An 8463-nucleotide genomic window follows, 5' to 3' on the forward strand; every position below is an offset into this window, starting at 1 on the left:
TATTTTAACAATAAGAATGATTCCCCTTTGCAGTACATGTGCCTATAGGATCTTTTACTACAAACAGACTGAACTGTACCCTCCTCAAGCTAGAGTTAGTTCAGAATTGAACTGGCCATTGGGAGTGTGAAGACTGGGTTCTCTTCAGCTCATTAATTGCTGCTAGCTGTCCTTTCCTCATCCAGTTTAAAAGGAGGTTCCCCCAGAACCCATTGCTCAGATAGGCCATCTTCTTCTAGACTCTGTTCCATGTGTCAAATACATATGGTATACTTAAAATTTTTGGAAGTGAATCTACATAGGATCATAGTTTAATAAGTTTAGAGCTATAAGGGATATTTATACAATCTCATTGATAATGATTGCCTGTTTTTATATATTTGGGGCATATATATATATATATATATATCAACTTAGGTTATCGTAAACATATTAAGGGAAGAGAAGTGGAAGAACAAAGGAAATAAATAATATATTGGAGTTCAACAAGGATGCTTTGTTTTTTTTTTTCAATTCATTCAACCTCCATCAAAATTTGAAGGTTCCTCCAACCCCAAGTGATGTTGTGTTTGGGGGCTTTTTGTCAGTTGAAGGAAGAGATCTTTGACACCAATATCTGGCTGTTTCCCATTTTCTACATCAGTAGTTGGATCCTTCAGTGATGATTTGGTTGACCTGAAATAAGAAAAAGAGGTTTTACCAATAGTCAGGAATATAATTCTAGATGTGACTAACACCATTCCGCAACAGTTCTGGAAATGGGAAGAGAAGTAAATACTTTATGAATGTAATTGAATACTATTGTGCTTTCAGAAATGATGAGCAAGAGGAGTTCAGAGAAACCTGGAAGGACTTACATGAACTGATGCTGACTGAGAGGAGCAGAACCAGGAGAACATTGTACATGGTGACAGCAACATTGTGTGATGAACAATGGTGATAAACTTGGCTCTTCTCAGCAGTGCAATGATCCAAAACAATTTCAAAGAACTCATGATAGAAAATATTCTCAACATTCAGAAAAAAGAACTGTGGATTATGAATGCAGATTGAACCATATTGTTTCTACTTTTGGACCTTTTTTATTCCCCTTCTTTTGTGAGGTTTTTCCCTTGTGCTCTGATTCTTCTTTCACAATATGACTAATGCAGAAATAAGTTTAATGTGATTGTACATATATAAACTGTATCAGATTGCTTTCTCTACTGGGGAGGAAGAAAGGAAGGGAGGGAAGGGAGGGTGGGAGAAAAATTTGGAACTAAAAATCCAATGAAAACAAATGTTGAAAACTATCCTTACATGTAACTGGAAAATAATAAAATACTTTTATTAAAAAAAAAGAAGTAAATACCTACCTTGATTTCTCTAACACTGCTGAGTAGAAACCAAGATTTGGAATAGGTCATTAACTGAAATTCAGTCAGCAAAGAAACAAGACTAGTCTAGTTTATACTGAGAAAACAAAATCCTGAGCTCATAATTCTCAATTTTTGAGTTTTTAAAAGTTATTATTTTAAAGCTAAGTAGGCTAAAGTATCCTATAGTGCTTTGAATCTTAAGAAAACAGAGATTATTTACTTTAAAAAAAAACAAGTAAATCATGACCCAAATTGCATCATAAACGGGAAGGTGCTGTTAAATGTTGAACAAGTGGTTCTTTGAAAAAAAGAACCATCACCATATATTATCTTTACATGTGTAATATATATGTATATATGTATTATACATATATAACCACAATACACTTTCTGATAGAAGGTTTTTTTTTGGGGGGGGTGAGGCAATTGGGGTTAAGTGACTCGCCCAGGGTCACACAGTTAGTGTCAAGTGTCTGAGGTCAGATTTGAACTCAGGTCCTCCTGACTCCAGGGCTGGTACTCTATCCACTGTGCTACCTAGCTGCCCCACCACAATACATTTTTTTTTGTGAGGCAATTGGGGTTAAGTAACTTGCCCAGGGTCACACAGCTAGTAAGCATTAAGTGTCTGAGGTGGGATTTGAACTCAGGTCCTTCTGACTTCAGGGGCAGTGCTCTATCCACTGTGCTACCTAGCTTCCCCGACCACGATACATTTTTAAAGTGTAATCTACATTATTAATATTTTCTCCATTACTCCCTTAATTCAGACAATCTATAAAACAATGAATCAAGTCTTGATTTGTAGCATCTACTGATTTCTGAAATGTAAATGCTCATGTCAAAAATTTAACTGGCTCTCACTAGCTGGTTTAAGCTGGTTCTAGCATACCCCTAAAAAGTAGACAAGGGTATGTTGGGGAATTAGGTATATATCATTTTCTATTTGTATTCCTAATCACCAAAGTGAAAAGTATACAGTAACCTTACTAATGTAAGAGTGTGTTAGAGTTTTCTAGTTCTTCCAGTAACAAGTCCACTTGGATGGCATTGAATATGGGTCCTCCCCACAGGGATCCACAGCTGAATGATCCTGATCAGTGGCTAAGAAACTCAAAATTCTGTTATAGAGAATTACAAAATTACCATGCCTAACACTTACTGAATGAATGCCTAAGTATGTGTACAAAGATGTGTTTTTAAGCAAGGTGGAGTTGCAAAGCAATCTAATACAAGGTTTCTTCACTCAAAGGGTTTGTAGTCCCAAAAGAAAGGTGAGATAGGTGCTTCAAAGTAGTATATGGTAAGGTCTAAATGTGTGATATAAACAATTTATATGGAAATTAAGAAGAGAGAGATCAATCATTCAGGGGCCTGAGAAGTGCACAAGGACATAGAATTTGAGCTAGCTCTTTGAGGTGGGAAAAGACAAGGGGGCATCATGGGGGTAGTTTACTGCAGGCAAAAAAAAGTGTGGTATCAAAGAGCCTCTATTGGAGAGGGGTGGGGAAAGTATATGGTGGATTTTGAAGAAAAAAAAAACAGACCAGTTTGACTGGAATGCAAGGTTTATTTGGGAGTGTGGTGAAAGATAAGATTGAGAAGTTAGTTAGGAACTAGGTTGTAGAAGCCTTGAATACCAGACTAAGTATTATAGGAAGCCATTGAAGATTTCTATGCACAAAGAAATGTTTTAGAGAAATTACTTTGACAACAGCACATAGAAGAGATTGAGGGGGCAGGAAGTAGGAGCAGAAAGACCAGTTATACTATTGCAGTAGAAAATGTCTATGGTGATAAGGGATGATGGCAGGATGATGATAGTGGGACTGGACAGAGACGTAAGCAAGATGTTAAGGAGGGATTAGTAAATCACTGTGACCAAGGGGACACAGAAGCAGAGGAGAAAATAGAAATTGATGATTGCTCCAAAGTTTAAATCTGGGTAAGTAGGGTAATGACGGTACTACCATCAACAAAAATAGGGAAGTCCAGAGAGGAAATAGGGGAAAGATGATGGTTGAGGCAGGTTGAATTTATGGTAACAGTAGATCATAAAGGTGAAGATGCCCAGCAAGCAACTAGACAGGTGAAATGGAATCCATGGGGAGAAATCAGATCTAGATGGGTAGATCTGGGAGTAATCTGTTTAGATATATAAAGACATCCCAAAGGTACAGAGAGCCTAGAATAGGTAGAGAATAGAGAACTAGAGATTTGGTCTCAGGGTATGCACAGATTTGGGTATGTAAGGAATTAATTGTGATTTGGGGTTTCCATGACCCCATCTTTGCTTCACTATGGTCAGTCTGAAAAGATGTAATCTTGAAAAGCCTAAGAGAAGATGGGTGTGTGTGTGTGTGTGTGTGTGTGTGTGTGTGTGTGTGTGTACTTGAAGAGATAATAGAACAAACAAAAGGAACTCTGATCAGATTTGTCATGTATATTAGGTTGGACTGAATAACACAAAGAACATTTATTGAGTCAAAGTATCCAATAAAGTATCTAAGCCCGACCTAGGAGTTCCCCCATGCCCACATGGGCTTGGCCAAATTATAATGGGGACAGCCTAGGGGTATGTTGAACCAACTGGAGACTCAGCATGGCTAAGAACCTCCCTTCCTGTGGGAGAGGCAGGAAAGGGAAGAGAGAACTCTGGGAAGATCAGGGAAGAAAGGGGGAGAGAGAGGGGAGCTGGTGGTGGTTGACCTTCGGACCAAACCAGGAGACACTACACAGCTGATTTTTCTCAGAACTACAGATTCCAGGTGGTGGTGAGTTTGTGTTGTTGAAGTGAGGCTGGCTCTTTAGGCCAGCTGAGCTGGAAACAAGTTTAGGGTTTGAGTCAGTTTTTGTTCGAGCCAAGCTGTTCTGAGTAGCTAAGGAAGCACAGTTTATTTAAGGTACCTTTTTATCCTAGAGATTTAGATTCTAACCATCTGGGAAGTGGGTCATATATTTCCCTTTCTCTATTCCCTTTTTCATAGTCCGTGGCTCTATTAACTTCACTTGTGTTGTAAATTTTGTTCCCATTAATAAAACCTGATTTGTTTGTGGAAAAAATGCTGTTGTTCTCCTTTCTTATCAGTCTGAGTGACATAATAAAAAAAGGTAGTTTGGAAGAGAGGAAATTAGACCTAGAGGTCTCCCATTATTTTCTGAACCCCAATATTATGGCAAGCAGCCCAATTAACTCTTCCCATACTAAATTTGGCCCAAACAGGTATAAAGGAGAGAAAAGCAGAGCCAGAGAAGGAGACAGAAGAGGAAAGGTCTATGAGGAAGGAAGAGAATTAGGATAAAATAATGCTAATTATCATCATCAACAACAACCACCACCCAAGGGTGGAGAGACTTTCATGTATGAGAATAATGAAATGCTACAGAATGATCAAAGTAGATTAAAATAGAGAAAAGACCACTGAATATGAATAGTGATGCTAACCTAAAATTATAAGCATTAGATCCCAAGAGATATAACAGAGCTAACATTTCATACCTACCCATTTGGTGAGCTGTTCCTGTGCTTGTTGGCATTATCACGAATGAACAAATTTTCTATACCGATATCCTCTGAAATCTACAAAATGGAATAGGAGCCAAGTTAGACAAAAACAATAAAATCACAACTGATATAATGATAATAAAAGAAGGTTGGGGAATCAGGAGAACACTCTCCTAAGAGTTAAGATTCTCATTTAAGTTACAAACCCCAGCTACTGATCACATTGGGTTGCTTGCACAGTATGGCAAGGGTCTGGAGAAGAACATCGAGAAAGAAGGAGCTATAAGGACTTGCTAGAGGCTTTATTTATTTATAAGCTGGTTAGATTTTTTTTTTTTGCTGGGCAATGAGGGTTAAACGACTTGCTCAGGGTCACACAGCTAGTAAGTGTCAAGTGTCTGAGGCCAGATTTTGATCCCAGGTACTCCTGAATCCAGGGCTGGTGCTTTATCCACTGTGCCACCTAGCTCCCCCTGGATGGTTAGATTTTTATGGAATTTTATGTAATATAAGCCAATGAAATAAAGAAATATCGGATATCTAATCCAATCCACCCCAGAATAGGGATCATTGACAAGTGTTCATCTAGGCTTTATTTGAAGATCACCTCTAAAAGGGACCCCTCTACTTCCTAAAGCAACTGATTCTACTTTTGGAAGTTTGACTTCATACTGAATATTAATTTGCTTCATTGTAACCTCCACCCATTGTTTCTTGTTTAACTTTCTGGGGCTAAACAGAAAAAGTCCACAGGAGAGCCCTTCAGATACTTGAATATAGCTAGCTCACAAACACTTCCAAATCTTTTTCTCCACCAGCCTAAAAACACTGGCTCCTTCAATGGATTCTATGGAAGGAATTCAAGGCTTTTGGCCATGCTAGTTGCTTTTCTCAAGATACTCTTCAGCTTACCAAAGTTCTTCCAAAATTGTGGTCCCTAGAACCGAACACCACATTCCAAAGCAGAGTACAGTGAAGATATCACTTTCTTATTGCTGGAGGGCATGCCTCTCTCAATGCAACCTGAGATTCCATTGGCTTTCTTTAATGATTCAATGCAACAAGCATCATCAGAATTGTGTCTTTCTGCATCTTTAGAATTTAATTTGTGAGAATTATCCATTTTTTCTGGGCTAATTTTCCTTATAAGATTTTTTTCTTTTCTTTCTTTCTTTCTTTTTTCTTTTTTTTTTTTTTTGCAGGGCAATGAGGGTTAAGTGACTTGCACAGGGTCACACACACCAGTGTCAAGTGTCAGGCCAGATTTGAACTCAGGTCCTCCTGAATCCAGGGTTGTTGCTTTATCCACTGTGCCACCTAGCTGCCCCCTTATGAGATTTTAATCAGTGTAATCCTATCTGTCCTTTCTCTGAACCCTTTGAAATCTGTACTCTCCAGATCTATGGTACATATCAGACTACTCCCAGATTTTTTTTCATTTTTGTTTGTGTGTGTGTGTGTGTGTGTGTGGGCAATGAGTGCTAAGTGACTTGCCCAGGGTCACACAGCTAGTAAGTGTCAGATGTTTTAAGGTCAAATTTGAACTCAGGTCCTCCTGAATCCAGGACCAGTGCTTTAACCACAGCACCACCTAGCTGCCCCCTGCTCCCAGATTTTTATCCCTTTTCCACCAGCAACTATAAAAAGTAATGGACCCTTCTTGCTCACCACGCACTCACCCACCTATGATTCTCAATTTCCATACTAGCAACTAGTACTTCCCTATTAGTAAGAATCAGATCCAGAAAAAAAAAGTCTGCTTTTAAATTTCTTTACTTTTTCAAGGATGAAATTATTATTAAGGTGTCAATAAATTATTAGCTTCTCTGCTTTTGGCAGAGACTTAACACATAAAAGGTAATTATAGTCCTCCATTACTACCATAGTGTGACTCTGTGCCTGCTTATGATTTGTTTCTGAACCTCTCCTCTGTTTCTTTCTTCTGACTAGGTGGTCTATAGCAAGGCTTCTTAAACTTTTTCCACTTATGACCGCTTTTTACCCAAGAAATTTTTACACAACTGGGTATATGGGTATATAACAAAGCTTTTTAACCTTTTACTATTGCCAAATTTTTCATGACCCCCAAATTCAGTTACATAATCCCATATGGGGGTCTCAATCCACAGTTTGTCCTTTGTTCTCAAAGAAGACCATGATATTGGGGCAATGTCATGACTTTCAGTGAATTGGATTTAAGTGAGGAAGGACTATGCAAAGTCATCAGCCTCACTCTTTCCTCAAGCCATCTGGGTCCAGTGGCAAGACATAGATCAGTATGAATGGAGATGACCCTGCATGTTTAAGGCAATTGGGGTTAATTCACTTTCCCAGGGTCACACAGCTAGTAAGTGTCTGAGGTGAGATTTGAACTCAGGTCCTTTTGACTCTGGTGTCTGTGCAACACCAAGCTGTCCCTACCCACAGTTTAAGAACCTTTGCTCTGTAGTATACTCCTAACAATAATACCTTCTGTTTCTGCTTTTATTGACCTTTACTGAGATGCTCTTCATGTGCTACTCCTTTTTGGTTCTAAGATTTCCTGGAATATCTTCATAGTATACAATGCTACTCTAACCTCCAACCCTATCTGTCTCTTTTGATTAAGCACTTTATTTTCTGGTTCTAATCTACCTTTCTGGTCTTATTATACATTATTTCCCTTCACACTCTACAATCCAGATAAATTAGTCTTATTATCTTTCGTACAAGATACTCCATCTTTTGTGCCTTTGCATGTGTGTATATATGGAGCAATTATAAATTAGAGAATGCCTCATCACTAATCAGTTGCTAGACAGACTTCAGGCTTCTTGAGGGTAGGGACAGTTCCATTTTTCTTTGTATCCTTAGTTCCTAAAAGTTTGAGGGACATAGTAAGTACTTAATAAATGCTCGTTAATTGATTTCAATACCCTTCTAGAGCCACATTTCAGTCTGGGATCTCACCCCACGAAAGTATTGGTGATACCTTTTGAAAATAAATTTGCTTCCTTGCACTATGATCTCTGGTTCATTTTTCTCATTACCTCCTCTTCCTCTTCTTCTTTTTTTTTTTTTTTTGCAGGACAATGAGGGTTAAGTGACTTGCCCAGGGTCACACAGCTAGTAGGTGTCAAGCATCTGAGGTTGGATTTGAACCCAGGTCCTCCTGAATCCAGGGCTGATGCTTTATCCACTGTGCCACCTAGCTACCCCCTCATTTTTCTTGTTACCTATTCTTTCTGAATTTGTTTATAGAAATGTGATGCTATGGGCTTTGTTAATGTTTTTTCACCCCTGGGATTTCATGCCCTGTGAACTGGGTATCTCAAGTGCTATTACTCTTTCTTATGGCTACTCTTTATGGTATCTAGCTTGGTAAATATATGTAGGCAATTTTCTTCCTCTCCCTTTCTTTTAGTTTAAAGTCCATGTCATAAAATTTGTGATATTCCAGACAAATGTTATCTTACTAGCCCTTCCCAGGTATGTTAGTTCCCTAACCCTTCCTATAATTTAGACTGTAGTCTAGAAATCCAAATTCCATTCTCAGACATCATCTTCTTACCCAAATAACCAACAACTAGATTGCTTTGACCTCTCATTTCAACCTCTTTT

Source organism: Dromiciops gliroides, chromosome 3 (assembly GCF_019393635.1).
Source record: "Dromiciops gliroides isolate mDroGli1 chromosome 3, mDroGli1.pri, whole genome shotgun sequence".
Taxonomy (NCBI): domain Eukaryota; kingdom Metazoa; phylum Chordata; class Mammalia; order Microbiotheria; family Microbiotheriidae; genus Dromiciops; species Dromiciops gliroides.